Source organism: Sciurus carolinensis, chromosome 14, assembly GCF_902686445.1.
Source record: "Sciurus carolinensis chromosome 14, mSciCar1.2, whole genome shotgun sequence".
Classification (NCBI taxonomy): Eukaryota; Metazoa; Chordata; class Mammalia; order Rodentia; family Sciuridae; genus Sciurus; species Sciurus carolinensis.
Window position 1 is genome coordinate 86150531 of NC_062226.1, and position 13391 is coordinate 86163921.

Sequence of the window (13391 nt, forward strand, 5' to 3'; positions counted from 1 at the left end):
GCACGGCTGGAAGGAGGGAAGGGATGGGCGCGAGTTTAGCGGCACGCTAGCGGTTCCTAGTTCCCTGCAGCCGCGCGCAGAGCCAGGCCACCGCCCAACCGAACCGAACTGACCGGCTGGCAGCTCTCCATGTTCTTCAAATCACCTTTTCTTTCTGGACTAGCGCCCAGCCTTTTTCCCGGAAATAAACTGCACCCCCCATCATCATCATCAATTACTCTCTTAGGACAAGCACTTCTCAACTCTCCCCAATGCCCAGGTCTCTTCAAAACCTGTTAAGCGTATTAGGCCTTTTCTGACCCCGGGGAGAGTCCATAGTAAGAGACTAAGAAAGATATGCAGTTAGCACAACTGGGCTCCAAAAAAACAACGGAATTGTGTCTTGTGGACAAACCTCAGTAAATTAGATGCTGAATGCTGCAGCGACCAAAATATCCTGATTTATTTTTTGGTTTTTTGTAATGTTCCTACTTATAGTCATGAAAACGTTACTGCTAAGTTGTCCATTAAAGGGAATATTATTTGAGCCAAAGTAGTGTGTCAGAGAAATTACTAATACATCCTTATGTTTTGACTGTACTTAAATACTTTGTAATATATTGTTAATAACTACTGACATTATTTTCCTTTTTAAGGGCCAGGAGTGGCAGCGCACGCCTGTAATCACAGCTACTCTGAGGCTGAAGCAGGAGGATTGCAAGAAAGATCCTATGATAGAGGCCTGCCTGGGCAGTTTTTTAGCTACACCGTGTCTCAAAATAAAACTAAGAAGAGCTAAAATGTATCTCAGTGGTACGGTGTTTGCCTAGCATAAGGAAGGACCTAAATTCAACCCCTAGTACTGCAAGAAGGAAAAGAAAAAACCTCATTTACTTTTTTTAAGGTACATAGATCATGTTAGCTGCTGTTTATGGTAGCTGATAAGGAATGTAAAATTATTACAGGTTATATAAGGAAATAGATGTAAGAACTTTGTTTTGCATTCTTGTTTAAATTAAGCAGGTGATTTAAAAAGTAATCTAAGGTGTAACGGTGCTTCTTTCAGTTTCCTCTTGGCAGATATCTTCACACAGATGAACGAGAGACCCATTTTTATAAATGTCTAGTTTCCCCCACCGTGAGCATCAAAAGGTACATTACAGTATTTAAATAAATTCAAAGCACCACCCCAAACCTTCCAATCTAAAAACATCTAATTATATAATATTAAGAATTTTATAAAAATTAAATATACATAATATACATGAAAAATTATTTAACATGTTCCTAAATCAGTCTGCAATATAGAAAGACAGAAATTTGGATGTATGTTTGTATAATTTGAATTTCACTTTCACAAAGTACTGTTAATATCATTTGATGGTCAGGATACAGACCCAGGAAATAAACCAACACAGCTAGCACAGTGTTGTGTAGCTTTGAAATGATTCCATGACACATAGTTTGCTAGTGAGTGATAGGTTTCACTCCGATAAGAATTTGGAACAACGCCCCTTCCCTGGAGAATATGATTTCACACCTTATCAGACCCCCCATGTGTGTTACTGACCTCGACTACTAAAATTCAAAATACATATAAACTTGAGAGTTTGACAGACACTTCAAGAGCTCAGGCAGTGACAGGTTACACTCAGCAGCTTCTCCAAAAACACTAGCTCAGGCTGTGATCTAATCTGTTAGCCTCCCAGCCAACCCCTGAAGCCTCAACCACCAGCTCCACTCTAGAAGCAAGGACTTCTTCCCATTGTAATAAATACCATCTCTCCCCAGAACACCTATTACAAAGTTACACCTCAATCTTTAATTTGACTTTACTTTCCACAGAGGCCTACTTCCATCCTAATTAAGCAATTAATAATTGAGTTCTAATAACTTCAAATTCATTATGTGGTTAATATATATTATATATAAATTTATTCTCTGTGAGGTATGTTCTGATTCTGCCCCTCTTTAAAAAATGTGAACCTAAGAGGAAAAAAATCCTCCTTATGTAGCAACTATGATTTCTAAAGTTACATTTAGATCATCTCCTCACTTTGAACCATATAAAACATAGAACGAAACCCTGTGGGTCACTCTTTCCATTGTTTAAACAATGTATTTGGCCAACCATATTATGATATGTAAATCTGAATATAAATAATCATCGGGGATGTGGCTCAGTGTAGAGTACATGAGGCCACAGGCTCAATTCCTAAGACCCCCAAAATATAAATAGATAAATAAGATCATCTGATGGAAATCAGAGTTTGACCATATGATGATACTAATTAAACTGGGATTCCACAAATCAATCTACCCAGCTCATGAAATTTGTTTATTTCAACCTGGTACTAGTCTTGGGGAGAGAAAGGTAAGCATTGGAGTCCAGTTCTCTTTTTTGCTGATTTCCTTAACTCCATACCTTTAATAAGGTAAGATACAAAATACAACAAATATTATTACAAAACTCTGTAGTCATAAGATTTAGAACAACCATGGATCTCTCCAAAAGTCCACAGCAATTTCCATGTAGAGCATAAATATTAGAAAGCAAGATCGATCGTGAGATTTCTAAAACTAGCCAGTCTATGAAATGGTAGGATTGTTGTTAACTATTCAACATCATTCAATTATTAACAATCTATTGAGCACTCCTATGTGCCAGAAACAAAACTTCTTAAATCTAAGGAATTAAGCAACTGATAACACAACAAAATACCTAGCAATGGCCCTAGACCATGAAATAGAAATGCAGTAAGAACATCCTGAATGGAACCTAAATGAATGTGGCAAAGCTAGAAAATGCAGAAAAGTAACCTCAACATTGCACATAACAGAATGATTCTTGAGTGCAAAAGCTTGTATGGTGGCAAATGTTTTCCACGTGATAACCTGTGAATGATGTATCATCAAAGTTGAGTTTAAAGAGCCATGTCTATAAATCACTGCACCCTCACTTTCTTTCTTTGTGAAATAGAACTTAAGTATTCCTGCCAAATCAAAAGCTTTAAAAACTGGCATACCTTTGATCCACTTATAGGAATTTATCCTAAGGAAATAACCAGGGAAGTGTGAAAAGATTTAGTTACAAGGATGTTTATCCCAGAGGGGTTAATAATATCTTAAATGTTCAACAGGCACCTAGTTAAATAAATTATTATACATCCTTGCAGTATATCACTAGGAAGTCATTAAAAATGCTGGTGTGAAATTGGAGTGCTTAATGTGGGGCTCCAAAGGTCTAACTCATGAACAGACATGATTTCACCCTAAAGCTAATGAAGTGAGGGGCTAAGAGAGCCAAAGATATTTACTTACATAGGAACCTGTGAGTACAGGGTTGTGGAGAGTTTAAAAACTTTCCAAACAAAAAGGGAAGCTGGTTGAGACGTAAAACCCAATTAGGGGGGCTGGGGAGATAGCTCAGTTGGTAGAGTGCTTGCCTTGTAAGCACAAGGCCCTGAGTTCGATCCCTAGCACCCAAAAAAAAAAAAAAAAAAAAAAAAAAACCCAATTAGGATGCATTTCCTCATATCCTTTGCTCATAAATTTCCTGAATAGATCTCATTTTCAAAAAAACCTGAGAGAGGATAAGGATGTGCAGAGCATGAGCTTAGTTGCATATCCCAGGCCCTGGGTTCAGTTCCCAACACCAGAAAAAAAAAAAAAAGCCTGTGTAGCTCTGAGGGACTGAGGCTGAGCCAAAAGGATCCTTTGAGCCCAGAAATTAAAGCCTGGGCAACATAGCAACCCTGTCTCAAAACAAAACAAACAAACAAAACACCTAATTCTCCAAGTATCCAAAAGATATTATAATTTCTGATTCCAAATAAAATTCATATTTATATATATATTTTTTCTCTTTGAGGTCCTCCTCACAGAATAGAAAAAGGAAATTTCTCAATCCTAGAATCTAGAAAAGTGTTTCATTTCTTTTGTTTTTTAATAACCAAAATAAAATAATAAACTTTTTTAAGAAATCAAAAAGGCAAAAAGTATTTCCTTTTTCTATTTAATCCATTTTGCATGTCTTTAAAAACTACCTAATTAATGAGTAGCTGATTACACATTAAAAAGTAGTTTAACATCAACTAACCTTTAAAACATAGAAATGAAAATTCAAAATTATATTTTCTTTCTCACATTTAAGAAATATGCTTCAATGTCTAATATGTTACTCATTGAGAAAAGCAAGCTATTGAACTGTATTGATCGTATGATCCCACTTGTAGTTTTTAAAGAAATTGATACTCTGGAACACATACATTTATAGAACAGAATGCTTTAAGGAAAAATACCATTCCCTCTTCTAAGAAAAACCATTATATTTACTAGAATTACTTAGTCAAAGTGTTGGATAGGTGCTGCCACTCTTTTATATCTTGCATTCTTATTGTTCGAGGGTGTAGCTCAGTGGCAGAGCACTTGCCTAGCATGCACAAGGCCCTGGGTTTGATCCCCAGCCTAAATAAATAAATAAATAAAGTAAGTAAGTAAGTTAGCATGCAACCTAACAAAAAATAAAAATCGAAAATGAAAAAATAAAAGAGGGCCCCCTTCCAAATTATATAAGATAAGCTTCAAATTCCACAAATAGATTCTCATCTATTCACTCATTGAGAAATTTGACCTGTGTATTTGGAAAGCTGCTTCTTCTGGAGCATAGGGAATGGCACTTGCATCATATACTTTTGTTATTGTTGTTTTATTTTGTTTTTTAAGGTAGGATCTCACTATGTTGCCCAGGCTGGTCTTGAGTTTTTGATCTTAAGTGGTCCTCCTGTGTCAATTTTGGAATAGCTGAGAATGCAAACAAAAGTCACCATATCCTGCTCGTTAGGTTTTTTATTTGTTTGTTTGTTTGTTTGTTTTGGTTTGGAAAATTGAACCCAGGGGAACTCTACTACTGAGCTAAGCCTCAGTCCTTTTTATTTTTTTTTTTATTTTGCGACAAGGTCTCTCTAAAATGCCCAGACTGGACTGGAACTTGCAATCCTCCTGCTTCAGCCTCCTGATTTGTTAGAATTGCAGGTGTGTAGTACCAGGCCCAACTCATTAGATTCTTAATGAGATCCTCATGTAGAAAGATCAAGAACACTGTTAAGAGGAATACATAAATGACATCAAAACATATTAATGATATATTGTTAGGTAGATTAGCAGACTGCATGCAACATGATTCCATTTTATAAAAGCATGAATCTTTATATAAAAAAACAGACTGAAGAAATAGAAGTAAAGTTTTAACAATAGTTATTGCTGATGGTAGAATTATAGGTCATTTAAAGTTTATTTTTATTTCTCAATGTTAAAATTTCTGCAATGAACATGTATTTTAACAAGAAAAATTTAAAAGTTGCATTATCTAAATTGTCATAAATAACTCAGAAAGCTGTTGAGTGGATTAAAACTATAGAATATGTAAAGCAGATTGTAAATCATAAAGCACTTGCAAATGTTAATCATTATTTTCAGGCTTTAAAGCAATCACAGAGACAGCAAAGGACTGCATTAACCTGAAACCAAAGCCAATATTAGAAAATCTCATTCACACATTAATTTCTTCAGTCACAATCAATCTTGTGGACAATGACTTTTAATAAAACATAATAAAATATAGGGATTTGAAAAATATGAAAAAATTAGATTTTTCAAACTACAAAGAACAATTGTCCAGAATTATCTTAGTATATTCAGTTTCTGGTTTTTTAATATAAAAAGTAAATTTTCCTGGATCCTGAAGAAAATATTTTTCTATCTTAGAGTATGTCACCTTTGGATATAACTTCATCCTTTTAGGATTAGAGCAGACTTTGATTCTCCTCATCACAACGGGGTGGAAATTTCAAGATGATAATCAAATCAATGAGCAGGCTTATTTGTTCTCATTCTGTATCAGTCTCCCAGGTGTGTGATCCAGACCTTGGAGAGGCACAACTAATGCTTCACTGGATGGCAGACAAGTTGCTGTAATGCTGTGCCAATGGAACTTGCTGAAAAAAAAAAAATGTCCTCTGGAAATTTTTGAAGGTCCACCTGTTAGGGTGCAAGGGAAAGCTGTTCACCAGGAGGTGTCTCACTGGAGACATTCCACTATGAAGTTGCCTGATGGGGTTCCTTCTACTAGCAACCATGGCTACAGAAGTCAGGTATTGCAGAAGCTGCCAACTTAATGTTGGCAGATTAGGCACTCAGCAATAATATTAGCAAGTCAGCCTTAGTAACAGTAAGTTCTTGTTGTTGAGTTTATGACCACCTCCATCCCTGCCACCAACACACTGGATGCACATGGGTTCATTGAGGGAACACTGAGGTGGCTAGGGAAAGACTAACATCCTCAGAGGGCATCCTTTTGTCCACTTAATTGTTAAGAGCCTCCTCTGGGGTGGATGCCCTACAGTGCACTTTCATATGGAATGCACATATCTTCTCAGCCTGTGCCCATTCAAAGAAGTTTATCCAAATACCTCTTTCCCTGACTTCCTCAAACAGGAAATATGGCAACAGCATTGTACAGACCTATCTGTCAAATCAGGTTGGATTGTTTTTTGTTTCTAAGACAACTGATCATGTATACAATGTCCCCCAAATACCAAGATATTGTCTTTAATGCTTTCAATCTTCCTTCTATGAATGAGAATCTCCAATTTTCTAAAGGATCTAACTCTGTAATTCCTCAACAGAATGACTTCCCTTGACCCTACAGCAGGCTGATTTAACAAGCTTTAATTCTGGAACACTGGTAAAAATACTTTTACAACTTTGACTATTTATACAAAGAAATGTATTTTTAAAGTAATTGTGAAAGCTGGGGTTGCAGCTCAGTGGTAGAGCACTTGCCTAGCATGTGTAAGGCGCTAGGTTCAATTCTTAGCACCACATATAAATAAATAAATGTCCTTTGACCATTTAAAATATATTTCAAAAAATAAAAAAAATAAAATAAAATAAAGAAATTGTAATTCTAAAATAACAATAAAACTACTAGATATAACTCTTGGAATGTATTCTAAGTTTGGTAGATCTATAGCTTCCACCAACCCCAAAACTAAGAATGTGATAACATCTGAATCCTGCAAGAGACTTCCTCACCTCGTTAAAGATAACTTGTGAATGCTATAGAAGAATTTCCCTAACTCTTGCAATCCACCTAATCAATGACCCCATTATAACATCTCATACAACTTCTTTCATGGAAGAACTATGTCGTTCCAGGTATTTGCATCTGTGTTCCTGGGCTATGGTTACTCTTATTTGACTTGGAGGTAACCATTTTAGTATTTCCTCAAAGCAGAATTGTTATTTTCTGCATACACAAGTAAAGGGTAAGTAAATGTTACTCAGTGAGACAGGAGAAAACTGAGTAATCCTGGCTTGCCTTTCATATGAATGATGGTGACAGCATGCTCAGTTTCTATAAGAAGTAAAAAAAATTTTTCTTGCTTGGGGCCAGACATGATAGGCTCCATTTGGGGATTCTCCCAAGAATTCTTCTAACGCAGTACAGCATCGAAGGAATCCCACTTCTCATTGGATTTTTTTCTCTTGATCTCTGTGGTAGGTAGAATAATGAATGCCCGCCTCCAAGATATCCACAACCTAATCCCCAGAACCTGCAATTATATGACTTTACATGGGAAGGAAGATTCTCAGATGTGATTGAATTAAGAACTTTGAGGTAGGAATATTATTCTGGAGTTTCTGGATTATTCTGAATCATCTGGACCCAATCTAATCATAAGAGTTCTTAATGGCAGCCCTTCCTGGCTATGGTCAGAAGAAGTGACTAAACAAGTTGTGTCAGAAACATGCAAAATTGTGGACTTCAAAGATGGAGCAAGGGGGCCACAAGCCAAGAAACATGGCTACATCTAGAAACTAGAAAAGACAAGGAAATGGATTCTTCTCTAGATTCTCCAGAAAAGAATGCAACTCTGATGACATCTTGACTTTAACCCAATAAGACTGGTGTTGGAATTCCAAACTACAAAACTACACTACAATAAATTGGTGTTATTTAAGCCTCCAATGTTGTGATAATTTGTTGTATCAGCAATAGAAAACTACCTGCATTGACTGTACATAGGTAATTCTCACCCCACCACTGAGAAGTTTTATATCCATATTTCCATATTGATTTCTTCTTTTTTTTCCTTTTCTTTTTATTTATTTATGTATGTATGTATTTATTTATTTATTTATTTTATTTATTTTTGATACTGGGAATTGCACTCAGGGACATGTTACCACTGAGCTACATACCCAGTCCTTTTTGTTTTTTATTTTGAGACAGGGTTTCGCTAGGTTTCCAGGCCAGCCACAAACTTGGAGTCCTCCTGCCTCGGCCTCCTCAGTAGCTAGGACACAGGTATTCAATACCATGTCCAGCCATACTGATTTTTTTTTTTTTTTTTTTTGCAGCGCTGGGGATTGAACCCAGGGCCTTGTGCTTGCAAGGCAAGCACTCTACCAACTGAGCTATCTCCCCAGCCCCATACTGATTTCTTAAATACACATTCCTAAATATAATTATGCTGGAATTGTATTTATTTAACTTTCTAGGCAGAAAATGTAGATGCTGTTTACTTCCAAATTGAAGAAAGTCTCATTGTTTTTCAGTTTTCATCTTACCAAATCCCACCTACCAACACAGAAAAATTAATTCTCTGATTGAAGATACTAGTACAGTAACCTGCACACAATTGGGGCTTAATACATGTTAGCTGTTCAATGTGACAGTGACTGTAGGTGAGAAGCTTACTCTAGCCATAAAGAAAAATAATGCATAAAACCAAAACAATAAAAACCTAGTTACCTTTAAGGGATTACAAATTGTGTTTCGGTCTAGGTAACCATGAAAAGATGTGGTTTAAAATTTTCCCTATACTCACCAACGTGGGTGTGTAGTTTATCAACCCTGGAGTAGTTACTGCATATTTTCACTAGTGAGGGAAAGGAAGAAAGTGTTGACCATTATTAATATCAGTACAGTTTGACAGAGACAGGTGTATCTCTTGATTTAATCATTGCCATGTGTCAAAGTTCTTGGAGAACACTGATTAGGGAAACATTTTTCTGATTGATGAAGAACTAGCTTATTTATGATCATCTACCCTGCTAGAAAATTATGTAGCATATTATGTAGCATGTAGCATGTTATGTAGTGCTTGATTAAAAGGAAAAAAGAACAAAAGCACTTTAAAAGATTCTAAGTAAAGATTCTACTAAACATTGAAAATGTTTGAGTTCTATTTCTTTGTATAAACCAGAATTTTTTCTTTAAATTAATTATTACAACATACTTTCAGATATGCTTGTATATATAGAGAATATCTCTGAAAGACAAACAAGGTACTGATAACAATGGTTGTTTCTATGGAAAACTGGTAGCTTGTGGTTGAAAGAGAGAGGGAGACTTATATTTATTGAATACCAAATCATTCTTTTAGGTTATACCACAAATAGTACCTACTGAAAAAACTACTTGATTTTTAAAATTTGAAATTTTCCAATTAGTTTTTATTTAGTATTTTGCTGTTCATGTACAGATCCCACACACATGTATTACAGATGAGGAAACTGTTGGAAACCGGTCAAGCGGCATAAAATTGCACACTCAAAGTGGGAAAAAAAACTGCTCAAAAAAAAAGTCATTTTCATGTGTATGAATGAATATATGTGTAGGTATAAAGAAGTAGAATGTATAATACCTTGATTTGAATGTGGGTTGTCCCCCGAAGATTCATGTGTTGGAGGCTTAGTCCCAGTGTGGTGATATGGAAGTTGATGGGACCCCTAAGGTATGGCCTAATGGGAAGGGCGTGTCTTTGGAGGCTCTGACTTTGGAAGGAGTTAAGATAGCTCTCATGGGCCTCTGATGAGAGCAAGTTGTTATAAAAGTGAGCCTGACTCCTGACTCTGGCTTCCTTTTCCTAGATGTTTTTTCTTCCTCGTGTATGCACTCCATCATTGTGACACCATCTATCATTAGGCCCTCACCAGATGTTGAATTGTGGAGTCCCCGATCTTGGATTTTCAGTCTTCAAAACTGTGAGCTAGCTGGGCATGGTGGTGCACGCCTATAATCCCAGTGGCTTGGGAGGCTGAGGCAGGAGAATAGTGAGTTCAAAGCCAGCCTTAGCAAAAGCAAGGCACTAAGCAACTCAGTGAGACCCTGTCTCTAAATAAAAACAAAATAGGGCTGGGGATGTGGCCACAGTGAACTGTGGCCTCAGTTCAATTCCCAGTACCCCTCCTCAAAACAAAACAACAACAAAAAAAAACCTGTGAGCTAAATAAAGTTCTTTTCTCTATAAACTTAGCCTGCCTCTAATGTTTTGTGATAGTAACAAAAGCAGATTAATAATGGTAGCTGTCTTTGAATGGTAGATAAATTATTTTTATTTTCTTCTTTTCACTTTTCTAATTTTCTAAATTTTTATGAGAAACATAGGATCACTTTTGTAATTAGAGGGGATGCCATTTTAAAAGGTAAATACTTCCCATAACTTGAGCCCAGTTCTCCTGATTGACTCACTTTTTGGTTGCCTTGTAAAACAGAGAATGTTCTTGGTCTGCTACATTTAAGAGAGAACAATCAGAATAGATGAATTTTTACCATGGATTTTTACCAGGGTATCTTGGTCAAAATACCAGAAAAGCAACTCATCATTGATAGATCTGATCTTCAACATGGTTAACCAAGAAATTTTACTTTCTCAACATATGATTCCCAACCCCATAGTTGATAGAAAACTATTTGATATTTACTGAACTCATGAGTAATTGAATAATAATTTGTTAATAACCAGGGATGTATAAGGGATATGATTTTCTGGTAAACAAACAACACTAGGCTATTATTATTTTCTAAATATATTTTTAGTTGTCAATGGAACTTTATTTGCTTATTTATATGCTGTGCTGAGAATCTAATCCATGCTAGGCAAGTATTCTACCACTGAGCTACAACCCCAGCCCCATAGGCTATTATTTTTACGTTAATTTTTTTCTTTACTTTCTTAGCAGGGGAATGCTTTCTTCAAACTAAAAAAGGAGAAAATGGTTTAGTTTGTTTTGTTTTGTTTTTATGGATAGCCATATGTAAAACAGAGAAAATGAACCTGCTCTGTTTGAAGATAGATGAACGAGCTGTAAATCTTCATGAGTACCTTCTCTGCCCTTCTCCTAGATGTCCCCTGAAAGGGCTTCTTATAATTCCCAAGACTTCAGGAAACAGAGTTTAATACCAACTCATCTATGTGTACCAAATGTATGGGCAGAAGGTTATTTGTCCAGCATAGACCTGAATCAAAGAGAATTAGAATACTAAATCCAGTTTCTAAAAAATGTCAGGAGAACTTTTCCAGTTCCATAATTGCACATACCTCTCTGAAAGATAGGAATATACATTCCTGATAGACTCATTCTGCCTCCAATAGACATTGGTAGACTGGTTGGTTAGTCAACTTTTTGTTGAGGTGACCAACACAGCCTGACACAAACAAACTGAGATAAACGAAGATTTATTTTGGCTCACAGTTTCAGATGTTTCAGTCCATGGTTGTTTGGCTCCATTGTTTTGGGCCTGAAGTGAGAGAATATCATGGTAGAAGGACATAGCAGAGGAAAGCTGCTCAGCTGATAGCAGCCAGGAAAAGAAAGAGAGAGGGAGAGAGAGAGGGAGACAGGAAGGGACCAGGATAGGATCTAGTCCCCAAGGTCATGCCCCAATGACCTTCTTCCTCCAACTATGCTCTGCCTACAATTTTTCCCACCTCTTGTAGTCCGTTCAAATTATTAATCCATCAATGGATTAATCTACTGATGAGGTTAGAGCCTTCATGATACAATCAATTCCTCAAAGTCATACCTCTGAGCATTGCTGCATTGGTACAAAGCCTTCAACACTTGAGATTTCAGATTCAAACTATAACAGCTGGCAAACAGCTTGCTCAAAACAAAATGAAAAATCCCTGGTCTATAGCAATCACCCTTTTCTGTAGTATAAGCTCTCCCATCATGGCTGATTTCAAGCTACCAACAATGGCTCACAAAATTCCTGAATATCTGTCGGATCACGTAACCTGCACTCACTAATACTTATTATGTGTGTACTCCATGTAGAACACAACCAATTGTTTCTTCTTTATTTGCTCATAGACTTGGACTGAAATTTAACTTATTAGGCTATAACCTCCTTTAGGAGTTTCCTGACTTGTTAATATATCTAGACCACCTTTATAGGATTTAGGGTTTCCTAAAACTCTTAATAATCACATATTTCCAAACTATTTCTAGATGATTTCTGTAAAAGGTAAATGGATTTGTCATGTGTTAATTATTACTGACTTTGTTCAGAAACAGCCAAATTCCAGAAGCCCTGCTAATTACTGTCAATAGTGATTCCTGACATATTGTAAATATCCCTTTTTCTTGGTGATGATTTCATACCTTACAGGCCTTTTCCTCCTTTATGAGTCATGCTGCTATTTATTCCTGGAAGACAGATGGTTTGGTTTGGTTTTGTTTTGGTACTGGGAATTGAACTCAGGGCACTCAACCACTGAGCCACATCCCCAGCCCTATTTTGTTTTTTATTTAGAGAAAGTGTCTCACTGAGTTGCTTGGCACCTCATCGTTGCTGAGGCTGACTTTGAACTCGTAATCCTCCTGCCTCAGCCTCCCAAGCCACTAGGATTATAGGCGTGTGCCACCAAGCCCAGTCAGATGGATGGTTTTTAATACATGCTGTACTCGCTTGGCTACGGAAGAATTGGACCTGAACAAACAATTGGACTAGAATAGCATTACTGTTTTTCATTCAGTCTCCTGAGTGACCAGTTCGGCATTTTATAGTAAAGTAGTTCCTGATTCAGTTTTTCAAAGAATTGTATAAGACTGAGTACTATCATGTATAGAATTATAGAATTATAGTATTTTGTTTTAGATTCAGACCAGACTATCCCCCAAATCCTCATGTATTGCAGGCTTGATCCACAATGCAGAAATGTTCAGAGATGGGACTTTAGGGAAGAGAATGGATCATGAGGGCTCTGACCTGGTCAGTGGATTAATTCACTGGGAGGTGGTAGAAACTGAAGGAGGTAGGACCTAGTTGAAGGAGTACACACTTGCAGATGTGCCTTTGGGTACTATATGTTGTCCTTGCCCCGTCCCCTCCACCCTAGCTTTCGGTGGGCAACTTTTCTCTGCCACACCTTTCCACCATGATGTTTCTACCTCATCACACACCAAAACGCAGTGGAGCCTGCTGACCACGTACTGAAACCGAGACAAAATTGATTCCTTAAGAAGGAAAAGATTTTTTACAATCATAGAAAGCTAACTAACACACACAGGTACTATAGAACATGTCTGTTTATCCCCTGGCCAATCCTAACTAGCAT